Source organism: Pieris napi, chromosome 11, assembly GCF_905475465.1.
Source record: "Pieris napi chromosome 11, ilPieNapi1.2, whole genome shotgun sequence".
NCBI lineage: Eukaryota > Metazoa > Arthropoda > Insecta > Lepidoptera > Pieridae > Pieris > Pieris napi.
In genome coordinates this window covers 9,278,716-9,293,024 of record NC_062244.1, presented here as the reverse complement: position 1 = coordinate 9,293,024, position 14,309 = coordinate 9,278,716, and the positions used below count along the sequence as shown (strand labels likewise).

The following is a 14,309-nucleotide window of genomic DNA, read 5'->3' as shown; positions in this document are numbered from 1 at the left end:
TTCAAGGATTTTCTTGTTTACATCATCGAGGCAACAGATAATAGTTGTTTGGTTTACGTTCTAAAGTTGTCTTTGTAGAATTAAACGTGCATAATTTATGTTTAGAAGAATATATGTTTTCTGCCTGCCTTTTGTTTCGAACAATAATTGTACATATTGTATGACTCAAAACTTGGCGAATAAAAATAATGGCGGAGAGTTTCTTGCCAGTTCTTCTTGTCCACGACTTGCGAATTGGTAGTAAATGTAAATTTAGAATCAATTTAACATCATTTCTTTTGACGTATGTATCTGGTTACGTATATGAATAAAGTTATTTTGAGTTTGAGTATTAATTATTCTTAAGGTTAAAAGATGAGTTAAACGCATCAACAAATATAGACAACTGCCCTGCGATTCTGTAACTCACTTTTAGAACTCACACAGCGGTTTTCGCATCGGCGGTCGCTCTCAAATCAGTCAAAAGATGGAAGCTTGTAGTTTATTGTTTATCAGAATGCCAAATCATATGACTGCTTCACGACCGATTTGAGAGCGACCGCCGATGCGAAAACCGCTGTGTGAGTCGAAAAGTGAGTTACCGAATCGTAGGGCAAAGCCACTGGTATCGTATCAAACAACTAATATTTGCGTATTTATGGAATATAAACAATTAATGTGTAGTTAATTAAATGGGCTGTCACAAATTCAGTAGCAATTAATTCGCTGCGATTAACATTCCGTTAAAATAATATAATTTCGATGTTAAATTACTCTATTATGGAAATTATTAACTGACATTGCGTGTGATTTTAAACGATTTAACAATATTTAAGTGCGTGTTCGTAATTTGAAAATGTAGCTGTGTTAGTATAGTTGTTAAGCTTGTAATTTGATCCTTAAATCGTATGTTCGAACCTATGTATATATGTGTGCTTGCACGGTGAATAATCATTTTGAGCAAAACGACATATAGTCAATCGATGGCAGGGTCGAAACCTGGGTTATGTATGGGTTGAATGCAAAATAAAGCAAGTGAAATATGAGATATAAACACGCTAATAATATACGTTTATCAGAGATGAGTGCTAATGGCTCAGTGGTTAGCAGAATGTATCGTCATAGTCGTAGAATAGTGACGGATCTGACTCATAGTAAACATTACAGAGCAGCCTTCAAATTAATATAATCATGTTAGTTTTTGTCATAACTATTTGAATTCATATTCTGTTATTATGAAAATTGGCATACAAGCAAACAAAAGGGTTTGTTTTGAAATAAATTAAAAATAATTACATTTAATTACACAGTTTTCTAGAAAAATCCCATGTTTCTATCAAATCCGTCACTTTTTAAAACACGTGAAATTTTCTTAATGTAGCCGTAATATTTAGTAAATGTAGTATCCAAATATGATAAAAAGTGGATTTTGGTTTTTTTTCAAATCCACCATTGTTCTCCGATCGTGACGATATGTTCTAGAAAGTTATTTAAAGTTTTTTAATAACTACGCCAACAGTAAAATAATGTATATATACATTTATATGATATTTTCATTGCAAAAGTTGTAATTAACTGTGGTAAAATTGTTTGGAAAATGTTTCAATAAAAACTATTTTTTACGTGTCCGACATATTACGGATGTGTTTACGCAATACTACTAATGTTAGGACAATAAATTATTTTCCACGAAATGTACGATTTCACCAAATTTCCATAAATTATCATGAATTATTTGTAATTACAACTTCAATTATATTATACTGTATTCCGCTTCAGGAATACAGGAAGGTGCATTGTCACGGTAATAATAAATCGTTTATCTTCCTACCCTCACCATGATTTGTTGTGTGCCGTTTACTTTCTGCCTTACCCTCCAAAACAGTGTAGCTAATAAATAATTAGTTTTGCACATCAAAGCACAGAACCTCAAAATAGTATTTAGACTCTAGGTTTTATTGTGCAAGTCACAACGTTTGTGCGTTCTTAGGGTGTAATTTAAAGTCCTGCTTATCGTGAACTAATTCTCATTCGAATTTTCATGACCATTGGACAGATAGAAGATAAGTAAATTTTAAAGTACATATATAAAAACTTGAAAAATGATGAATTCTTTCGGTTTTGCACATTTCAAGCAATAGATTTTAGACACTTTCTGTGAATATTAGAATATAGATAGATAATTGACTATTGAGACCAGTAATAAAATATATTTTGTCTAAGATCCAGCAATATTATGGTTATAACAAGCGACTGAAATGTTTTATTGATTTGAGCCATTAGCCTATACACACAAATTTACTGCAATACTAAACGTTTAAACTGAAAATACATAAAATCTATTTCAAAACGACAAGAAAACAACTGTACTATTTATGCCCCACTATTCGCTAAACACTTATTACAAGGGGAATTCACTCACGTCTAATTATAATTTATGATGTTCTATAATTCCGTATTGCAACAAATTTGATACAAAGTTATGCTCCTAGGAAAAGCGCTACAAAGCGTAGAATAAAGGCGTTTAATCTTTAAGAAATGGTATGACATGCAGTCGTGATCTAAACATTATTAACATTACGCTCTCTTAGGCATTTTTTTCTTTCAGAGAAGGACTAACACTTTTGTGCGCTTAGAAGTAAAACATACTTCGATATTTTACTTTTAACATATCTACCTACAATGCGGCTACAATTAGTGCTATGACGTCCTACCCTGAATAGAGCTATCAAAGTATATCCAACCGCTGAAAAATATATACATATACAGTCAAAACCGTTTACGCCGACATCGATTAGAACAACATACCGGTTATATTGACCAAAATCAAAGGTCCCGGCTGAATTCTATGTATTAGGTACTGAATAACAACGTCATCGGCTGTTACGGCCAAATATGAATAGGCTCTCGATGTCGATATAACAGATTTTGACTGTATGTATATATTATCTAGACATACCTTAGTCACTGGGGCGCTCATGCCGGCCAGTTCTTGGTGGGACTAGTCGAGGGTTCTACCTTTAGGTTGGAAGTACACCTTACCTTCTTCCACATGTATGTTTAAGTAACATATGGTTTCTGATGGGTAGTATAGAAATCAATCGACTACGAAGAAAATATCATTAAACGACTCATTTATACGATGGGTCTTAGTTATTCAGACGTAAAAAATAATTGGACGTGCGAGCGCAAAAGTTATTACGCTTTTCTGAATTTATTTCATGATCAATGATGAATACTGATTTGACTTTTGAAAGGGTAACTAGCGTATTTACGTTTGGTATAGCCGTTATCGCAATTATAAAGTTTCTCATTTAATATATTTAAACCATAAATAACATATATTATATGGTTAAAAAAATTTCAGACAACATTCTCAATATTATATTCCATATCACTGTTCATAAATGTCTAGTTACATTAACATACCTATCACTTCTTTGAGATAAATAATAGTTGAAAGTTTAGTTCAGTCTTATTCATCTCAGAGTTGATTAACAAGTAGAGTGCGTAAAACTTGATCGGTAATTACAATCAAGTTCAAGAACAGCGAGACAGGAACGCGGTAGTGCTTTGATAGGGCTATCACTGACACCTTTCATTGCACAATGTGCCGATAACATATTATATGTCAATTGTCAATTAGTGTAATTGCTATATGACTCGATAACTCAGTCTTTATGATTTGTATTATATCGTGGTTATTTCCTAAAACAAATACTCGTTTTATAATAAATTCGTTTGTATTTTCTGTCTTGTATGAAACTAGAGAATATCATTATTTTCATGCTCAACTAACCTAACATGCAGGGCAAAATAGATTTATTTTAAAAAGATCTATACTCATGAATTAACAAATTTAATTTGGAAACAAGTAAAATGCGAGAACCCTACTGATTGCGGCGGTGAGCGGGCAAAAACTAAACAATCGGGGTCGTTGCACGCGACAACTGACGACAATCACAACTATTAATATTGCACATTTAAATTAGCTAAATTTTGTTTAAAATTGCCTAACATAAAATTCAAATATAAAAGGTTAAATTCTATGACTTTTTAAATGTAAATTTAAATTTCATTTATGTATTTCTTTATTAACGTTCATTATGATACGTAGATTATAGATATGCAAAACATGATATTTTGATTGAATTTATTATTTTCAGTGTTTTTTTCCGGTTCTATGTGAATGCAGAAGGCATGCGTTGCACTATTACGTAAGAAAATTATAAAGGGGCTGCTGACGTGTTCAATGTTATGTTTGGCCCATCCAAATAGTGTTTATAGAACAAAAATAATACGACGACTCGGCTAGTATTTTAAATTCACAACAGACACCTTATTTTTCCTTATTTGGTAAATTTCAATCAAAAATATTCGTTTTATAATTCACAATCTAATTTGCAAACAGTTACCACCTCAACCTTGAAATAATCAATATAAGAGAGTGTTTAGTTCAGGTACATGCGAAATCGAATAGCCATTCAATCGCGCTTTATAGTATGCAATTGTATAGTTGTGAAAGTAAAGAACAATAATCAGCCGCAAATAAGATGAACGCCAAACAATTTACCGCTTGTTTAATCAATTAACAGCTGCTAATTACTTATTATCAAAAGCACGCCGCAGCCAAAGACAAACAGCTTAAGGGTTACTGAATCTATTGATTAGTGTTCTAAAAGTGGTAACTATTTGCAAATTAGAATTTTGTATGTCATAGAAGCGCTATGTACGTATTTGCAAACTATTTGGGAACTAAATAGTTTGCAACGTTCAAATAGAATACTTGTATGGAAAGTCGATATCACAGTTTTAAATGTTGACATTATCAAGAAATACTTACGGAAAGTATTTTCAAGTTTGAGTTATTGCTCCTAGTTTTGGAACTTAACACAAACGGTCAGCCTCTTAGAGTGAGATTCGGTAACAAAGGTGAGAATGAGATTTTTAACATAAGAGTAGGACTTGTTAGACGTGGCGCTATGTTTTGTTTCTTGCCATAGAAAACCGAAGTACCTAGATAGGTAGATAGATAGAGGCTTCATATAGAGCTAGGCTAGATATTATGAGACATTTAAAGACATCCTTAGACTGTTCTCAGACTTATGTTTCGATGTTTATTAATAAGAGAATATAAATTAAATGTATTTCTTCTAATACGTGCTGCACGTTTTTTGCGCACGCGCTTTAAACTTTACTAAGCATTTAATGATGAAATCGTAAACATTTAATGCTTAAATACACCCCAAAAGTATCATAATAAGTAAATTGTAATTTAGAAGATTACCGCTATCTAATCTTAAGTGATTAAAACAAGATTCAAACGCTTTTATAGTACCTACCGTTAACGAATCTCGTTACTTTTTTAGTAATTCAGTGAAATACTCGTTTTTCAAACTACAAACATTTCTATTTTAACCAGTTTTAATTTAATCGGTTTTCTCTACTGATTGAAGTTTTTTTAGTAATTCAATGGATATTTTTGTAACCGGTTGACAATTTGTTAGATTCTAAATTTTACTGCAAATCAACGAAATATTTCAGCGATGCACTTAGTGTTTTTGTGATTTATATTAATTACTTTATTCTGAACTTTTAGGCGGGACGGACGTTTTAAATTACGGCCTAAAAAAATATTTTAATAAAACGTCAGAAATTCTAAAATACCATATATTAAGATACAATATTGATTCATTCGGATAGATACGTATTATAGCGCACTTGGTAATTTTAGCCGCGCGATTTTCAGATTCCTTTTATAGTGGAATAAAATTGTAATAATACGGCCTTTAATGAGTGACTGGATTTTCGACTTTCGAATTCGACGTGTACTTGCAGTTATATTCTGAACTGAAGTGGCCGAAGCGAGAAACTGACAGACCATCCAAATATCTCATGTCAGATCCTCCTAGATTCTATTATCATATTTAGGCTTTGCAAATTGGCAAACAACAGTGTCCCTTATTACATTCCAACAAAGATCAAAATCCCGAACATTACAGACCTAGTTTATAGTACAGTAACTGTCAAAGGCAGGTCTCTCACAGCAAAGTTCGCATAGGATTTACAACCTTATTTTAAAGTAACTAGGGCATATAACTGTATGTGAGATTTTGTGAGCTTTCGTGTCTGTGATCATTAGTTTTGACTCGCTCTTTTGAACCGAGATTTTTTTATGGCTTTCATCCGGAAATATCCGGCTACCGGGCTCATGTGATTCAACGAAATGAGTTGAAATACTACGTTACAAATATGGTGAATGCAACTGTGGCTACGGAGGTTTTGTTTCATACTTTTAGTATTTTATTTATTACTTTTAAGTAGCCCATCCGGCCGCGAGCTGTAATGATCATATAAGAGTGTCGGAGATTATACTCGGTCCAGGTCTGTATATTTTATTTGCACAACGTCTGTGTTTTTTATAACCAAATAACTTAGTTAAGAAATGTTACATTTATTTCCAAAGGCGCTAGTTCAGAACAAAACTTTACATAATTTTTTCAAGTTTTTCGAGTTTAATTTCGATCTATTGAGTTCGGATAGTTTTATAATTCAAAACAATATTAACGTCTGCCAAGTTACACTAAAAAAAATGTGTTTTACGTATAAAACAAGAACATATTGTTCTGTATTATACGATTCCATAACCTAGTGATAATTACAATTGAATACTAATAAAATGCCTAATAAAGAATGTGAAACTTATAGATTAATTTGTAAGTATAACAACTTTGAAATTGTGTATGAATTTATAATCAATTACGTAGGTACATATGTACACTTAACACCATTTTATTGACACATTCTCAGACGCGAGTCAAACTCAAATTTAATATCAAGTCTTACCAAAAGTTTGTATTTTTTCTCTTAGCAGCGATGTTGACAGCAACATGACAGCTCCACCATTGCTAAGTTTGTCAACACTTTTTACTCTTGGTTAACCCAAAATATCTTTACTCATATAGGTAAACTCAAAATATCTTTATTCATATGGGTAAACAAGTACACTTATGAACGTGAAAAAGAAGTTAAATTAATTGTAAATTTACATTTAGTACCAGTTCGCAAGTCAAGGACGTAGAGCGGGTAAGAAACTTTCCTACTTCTTTTTAATCGCCAAGTATTGAGTTATTATGGTATAAATAGAACGGAGATTTTACTTCATCCTTAGAAGTTCCCGCACGTAACTTGGTAATAAAATCACTCACAAGGGCCTAGTAACATATGCTATGTCAACAATTCAATCAGATCTTCCGTTCACACTCTGCCTCACCAATTTGGCTATCAATCTTATACAGGATGTTCTGAGGCCAAATCGGTTTAGATACAGGATGTTGATATTAGTTCACTCATAGTTTTATTGGATATAATAGATAAATCACACGGATAAGATCTATGTCGGTATGTTGACACGACTATTACACTGCAATAGATATGCTGCGCGTTGCTAAGTTTAGTTTCAACGAAAAGAGAAATTATTTCTTACAATCTGGTAACTAGAAGTCTACCGTGGAGTCCATGAGTTGTGGACAAGTCAACGTAGTCGAAACTTGTCAGATTTTAATTTTGTATATGCGTATACTTCATGCCTATCTAAAATTTGTACTTATCGGATTTTCGTTGCATATAACAATATGATTTTGGCAGTATTCAAATTACAATTGGCCCGTACTATAACTGTATATTAGAGGTTTATTTTCGGGTTTAATTGATTGGCGCTACAGTATGGCAGTCATCTAGTGATTATTTATTTATTTAACCCTTGTTTCATAGATATCGTGAGCTGTTTAAAGATTCAACACTTATTTGTTTAATGTCTTACTACATCGTAAGGCAAAATACAAATTGAACAACCTTCGCATACGTCATTTTCATATACACGCTAATACTTATTAACACTTATATCGAAGGTTTCAATTATTCATTGCTCATTACGTCATTCTTTACCTCAATAGGTACTAGTATGAAATATTTGTATAAAAGTGTAAATGATTTTTTATCGTTATTTAACTATTTGTATTCGTACGTATAAAAGAAAATTATCGTTAAAGCGTTTAATTATCTCGTGTTTAATTAATGCGTGACCATACCGTTAACGATTATTTGTTTAAAGACGGCAAACGTTACGTTAAAATGAATTCATGCCATAACAACTTAATTAATTTTCAAGAAGATTTATTCTTATATCATTAAAAATCCGACTCTAGTAATGAGGAAATTTGTGAGGCTGATGTTAAGTGATATGCCCATGGACACTCACATTGTCAGAAGGCTCGAAAGTGCGGTGCGGCCTTTAAGCGAACCTTTTTACGGTGTTTGTAGCGAATAAACTACAAATTCGATTTAAAAAATTAATTGACTATTCAAATGTTACATTATTAGTTATAAGATTTACTATTTTCAAAACATTACAACATGATCAGCCGTTACAAGTTTACATACCATATATATTTAACTAGCTTGTCCTATGGTTTTTTGTTGTGATATTGGTCGAAGCTATATAGCTATATAACTATCTAAAGCTATATAGCTATATAACTTTAAAACAAATAAGCTAGCAAATCATTTTAAACCAGTTGGTACGGATAAACAGTTTTACCAAACAAACAACCTCTTTAGCTATAAAATATGTGTAAAATTAAAACCAACTCCTTGACACAACATATCCCTATAGAAAATTATAACAATCCCAAGGGCCTCTTATTGTATGTGACTGCCGCACATATCGCTAACGTCAGTATTACATCAGGATTAATTAGTATGCGCCTGAACATTATAGTCTTACTTGAAAAACGTTAGCGTATATCAATAACATATGAAGGCAATATGAAGCGATAAAATAGGTATCGAATTTCAGCATAAATATCTAAATATAGGCGTACACATCTCTCTCAGTCATTCTGACTCATAATTGGTAATAAGTATGACTCAGAATACTTTAATTTCCGGAATTAAATCACTTCTTGAACTCTATAGATCTCGCATCCGGTTGACGGCTAAATTTGTAATAAATGCGTGAATTGACATTGTTTTAGGGATATTTTACCATTATTAAAAGGCCGGCAACGCACTCGTGAGCCCTCTGGTATTGAGAGTGTCCATGGGATCACTTAACACCAGGTGAGCCTCCTGTCCGTTTGCCCCCTGTTCTATAAAAAAAATATTTTTATTTGTGGGTAGTATAAACAAGTAAAACCTTTTATTTAGACTTACAAGTTTTTTCATAATTAAAACCAGCTTTTATGTATTATACTCGTATAATCACTTTTGTTTCTTTGTATTAAAGTATATTTACGGTCATGGTACTGCATTCTACCAGAATGTACACAGCGGTCAATTTTAATTGAAGAGCCGCCCAATCCGGCCGTATCACTCAACTGTCCCAAGCACTAAATGCGATATAAAAATACCAATTTTTTGTTAAAATGAAACTCCCGAATAGGGCATCGTGCAAATTTTCATTGATCCTTTAAAGTCAAAAGGTGGTCAGACTGTATCAGTAAGAACACCCGGAGCCTAAGTTAAGCTTGAGTTGAAATGTTTAAACCATGGCCGTAGTAACGACGGTTCAGTAATCCAGTATAACCAAAAATGAACATTAATAAGGCGGATTTCGTCAATTGAAATAGTAGTGAGACTTAACTACAGGTGGGTGTGATATATTCTCCCTTATCTATAGCCAGAGCCCGTACCAGCTCTCGTGATGATGAAATTGAATATTCATAGATCACGGTCGTTGTCCCGAGTCTGAAGCACACCGCTGTTATTAACCTTGCATTTACTTTTCATATGCGAATAACTTGTTTTAATGTGGAAAATGTTCGTGCGGATTTGTTTAAATTATTAAAAAAATCAGTGGCGCTACAACCTTTATAGGCCAGATTTCTGATTTTTCATGATATTCATCAATTCAAATAGGCAAGTAGGGGATTAGCCTCCTGCGCCTGGCATACGCCATCGACTTTTTGGGATTGGCAAGCAGATTTCCTGACGATGTTTTCCTTCACTGCTGAAGAAAAATGCGCACGTAGAAAGAAAGTCCATTGGTGCACAGCCGGGGTTCGAACCTACGACCTCAGGGATGAGAGTCGCACGCTGAAGCCACAAGGCCAACACTGCTCTGTTTAAATTAATATAAGTAATAATTATAGAGTTCTCATAAAGTGCGTCAGTTCAACTGCATAAAGTTGCTAATTTGTAGATTATTAATTTTTGGTTAAATATATTTATAAAAGAATAAAAGGACTTCTTACAGCTGTCCTTTAAAATACATTTATTATCCTTATTCATAAATATAAATACCTTAATAGTTATTGTTTTGTTTTCATCACTGACTCTTTCCAAATTGGGTGACACTTTTTTATTTAATAATAATAAAACTTTATCCATGACAGAAATGTGGTTGTGACAAAATTGATCCAACGCTAGTCCTCATACTAGGGAGCCCCTGTTCTGTGGGTTAACAATATTCCGTAGTCTAATAAATAACAATTTTAAGAAAAAGTAGTCTTAATGTTACTTCTAATCAAACAAAAGTAGTGTAAGTATGTATGAGTATGTGAATGGGTCTGTGTGGGTATAATTATTTACTTATAGATACACTCTGAATGTAAGAATGCCTTTGTTTTTGAAACCTTAGAGTCATGCAAAGAAGTATGTAGTAAGGCCTCTGCAGAATCGAAATCCAATTCGGTTAGCAAAGTTTTATGCGTTTTGTGAGTGTGGATAGTTTGATTATCTAAGAACCATAGATTGGGAGATTTTGTTATAAATGCAAAGCGTTGGCCAAACACAGTCCTTCGTTTTGGCGTCGGGAATAAAAATGTCTGTTCTTAGTGATTTACGTATTCATAAGACCGTATATTAAAAAGGTGGTCTAATAAAATACTTTTAAGGACACTCGTTCAAAACGAAATTTCATAAACATTAGTCTGTATTGCGGGTACTTTACAAATATATTACGGAGTCGTAAAATTTTGTAATAATATTTGGTTAGAAATTATTTTCGCTCAAACGAGATTGGGGTTAATAGCAGATTACGGCCGATGTGAGTACACCTCATAACACCATAATCTAATAAGCACGCTTAATTTTAATGAGCCGCGAGCGAGAAAGAAAATATGCCCCCTCAGGATTAGAAAGGGACGCTTGCGCAATATTCAACCTCATGGAATAAGGGCGCCTTTAATTAATTTGCTGACAAACGCGAACTGAATATTCTATTTTCCAAGTGCGTTTTGACGGATTTCATAATACAGTCAAAACCGGTTATAACGACATTGAAGGGACCGTATAGTTGCCGACGTTATATCCGATAGTCGTTATAAGCAATGTCATATATTATATATACACAAGTATAGTTCATATGTATGTATAATACATACAAGTTATATTATCATAGTTATCTATCTAGAATAGGTAGGTATGGGTTATAATATGGTATGTTGATATTATAATATGTAAACGAGTCAAAAAAGAAACAAAAATATTTATTACGAAATAATTAGGTACAAAAGTAATCAGTCTCAAGGTATGAGTATCACGAGTATCAAACTGTTCGTTAAAGGCAACAAATTTTTGCAAAATCGTTACAGCGTTAAGAGCCTCGGAAATCGTTGTTGGCTGAAACTGTTCGTTGGGAGAAAGTGCGTAGGTAATAATATGCCTAAATATTCATTTAACGCCTCTAAATAATATTTAAAATCGTTTGTATTGTTTTGTTTTGCTGAGACAAGAAGCGGTTGGACGTTATAGCCGATGAATATCGATAAAATTTCGTCGTTGTAAGCGATATGTCGCTGTATCCGATGTTGTTATAAGCGGTTTGTTTACTGAATAGTTTACTAGGGATTCGGACGGGACCGTACAATCTGGTTGTAATAACCGATAGGTCGTTGTAAACGATGTCGTTATAAACGGTTTTGACTGTAGTGACAAATGACTTTGAAATAAGTGAAAATTTTAGAATTAAGTGCCTGAATATATCCCAGCCGGCTGTTACCAATAGTAACTTAATTCTCTGCTTAAAATATATTCATTTCAAAAGCTTCATTATACGGGTTTATCTGTATATATGCAACTTAAATATAAATAGGAATCCAAAAATAAATAGCAGTTAATTTTCCCGGATACTAAACATCTTTGGATACATGCCTTGTAATTTGTGTGATAAACGGGACTACTTTTGTTTAGTTTCTGTGGAATAAATAGTTAAAGAATGTTTTGTCACACATGACTGACTATGAGAAATTCCACTGGCCTACTTCGAAATCGCCCCTAGAATAAAAATATTAGCACTTTGTTTAGCAGTAACAATCTAGTTTTTTCTTTGAAATATTAAGTATTAATTGTCGTTTCTTTAATGTTCAATTTCAGTTTTCTTTAATATTTTTGTGTGTGTGTGTTGTGTGTTTATCTATGTAATCTGTTTTGGCTTTGTATATTGTCTAAGTGTTTTGTTTTATAATCTGTATGTTAGCTGTACGATAGAGAACAAATAAATAATAACGAATTTAATAAGCTGAATATGTTTTAATTTTTTTTTAATTCTGCTATGACGTATAACTATTTATACGGTTCATTTAATACTTATTATTAATTTAATTAATAACTCTAAACGATATCAATAAAATATAAAATTAAATGTTTAGACCAGTGTTGTGAGTGAAATCTGTGTTTCTTTAGCCTTCAAAGACATTTTTTTAAAGTGGCGTTAATATCAAAGAATAAAGTTAGTAGAAAACCCATAAAAATACCTAAGCCTACGAATATGTCGTAAGTTTCATTGGGAACAGATTTTTACGACTTATGAATCGTTTTCGGCACTTTGTATATCAAACTGTGGATGTCATTTAAAAACCATAAAATGTTAAATATTTAATGACTCTCGAAATGCTCAAACTTGTTCGTTAGTCATAAAAGTTACTTACAAATTTGTAACTCGTTACTATTTGGTAATTTTATCACCAGTTTGGTGTAAGGTACCGAACTGTCATAAGAGTGAGTAAGAAACCTTTTAGAAAAGTTTTATTATTTTATTTTAAATGATTCGTTGTATTATATATAGCATATCATAATTATTTTAACTTGTCGTCATAATCGTGTTGTATTTATTTGATTTATTCTCCTCCCTTAGGTCCCCAATGCTACACTATTGCTTTTTTCTTGAACCGTGCACTTAACTTTAGACCATGTCAAAACAAAAGCTCGTGTTCCAACTGCGTTACACTAGGATTGTTTAGGTGGCCTTGTTTCCTTCTTCCTAGGGGATTGAAATTTAGTGCCTGTTTTGGGATGTGAAGAATGTGTCCGTTCTATATTTGCATTTAATGGTGGAGGTGGAGGGTAGATCAAAAATCTAGTTTTTTTATGTACCCTCGTATTAAAACTACTTACGTAGGGCTTTATTTTATCGTACTACAATTGATTCAATATCCAAGCACATCACAATGTCAATGATAACACCGAGCGGCGAAGCGTGGAGGTGACGTTTAGATAAAAACGAATTCGTTAAATTGCTTTTTAAAAAGTAATTTACTTTGATAAGATGGTATTAATTAGTTCCGCTTTTGAATTGAATAAGGTAGCGGAAGCTATTTAATTTATAGTGGTGTCGTAAGTTGGCATGAGAAGATCTAAGGCCTATTAACAACACGTTTCACACTTTCCTCAAATTTAAAATATTTAGAGTAAAAACAAGCCATTATGCGCACGAGGAAATTTTTGTAAATTACAATATTGATGCAAATAATTGATGATTAAATCTATAACGGTATACGGTGTATCAACACTATAAACTAAATGATGTAGTAATAACAGATATTATAAACATCTGCCGTTTATAATCTATTTATTTGCATCTTACGGATTAAACAAGAAAAAAATATTAACAACATCACTAATGAGTGTAAGTAGTTTTTCAAAATTCGAATATGGAATTCTGTTTTATGAATTTTACTCCAAATTTTGGTTTTTGAATTAAGTCTGGGAAAAAACAAAGCCTTTAAATAACACAGAAAATCAAATGTTAACTATTTTACTAGACCGTAAGTCGGTCTTAAAATATGGATGTAATGACTCGCATTCTGGAGTGAACTGTGAAGTATAGAGCAATCATCAGAATACAATTAACAGACTTGTGGTTTAATTTGCAGTAGACCTGGTAAACATATCACACACCTACAGGAGTAACATACCTTATGTTACTCATGGATTGTAGTTTTTGGAATCAATTTAAAATTTTCATACTTCCCCTGTTAATTCCGATTTTAATATTTGCTTGACATTCCGCGGAGCAGACAGATTTTTGCGCCCAATTTATTGCTTATTTT

At 32.6% G+C, this 14,309-nt stretch overlaps 1 protein-coding gene and 1 long non-coding RNA gene across 9 annotated transcripts in view; both read left to right on the top strand.

Annotated features, from left to right (window-relative positions):
- The window catches only part of LOC125053671 (dystrophin, isoforms A/C/F/G/H-like), a 358,079-nt gene that overhangs the window by 218,669 nt on the left and 125,101 nt on the right, over positions 1 to 14,309 (top strand). The gene's annotated exons all lie outside the window — the stretch shown is intronic.
- LOC125053681 overlaps positions 1 to 14,309 on the top strand; it is a 46,594-nt gene that overhangs the window by 222 nt on the left and 32,063 nt on the right. The window lies entirely within an intron of this gene.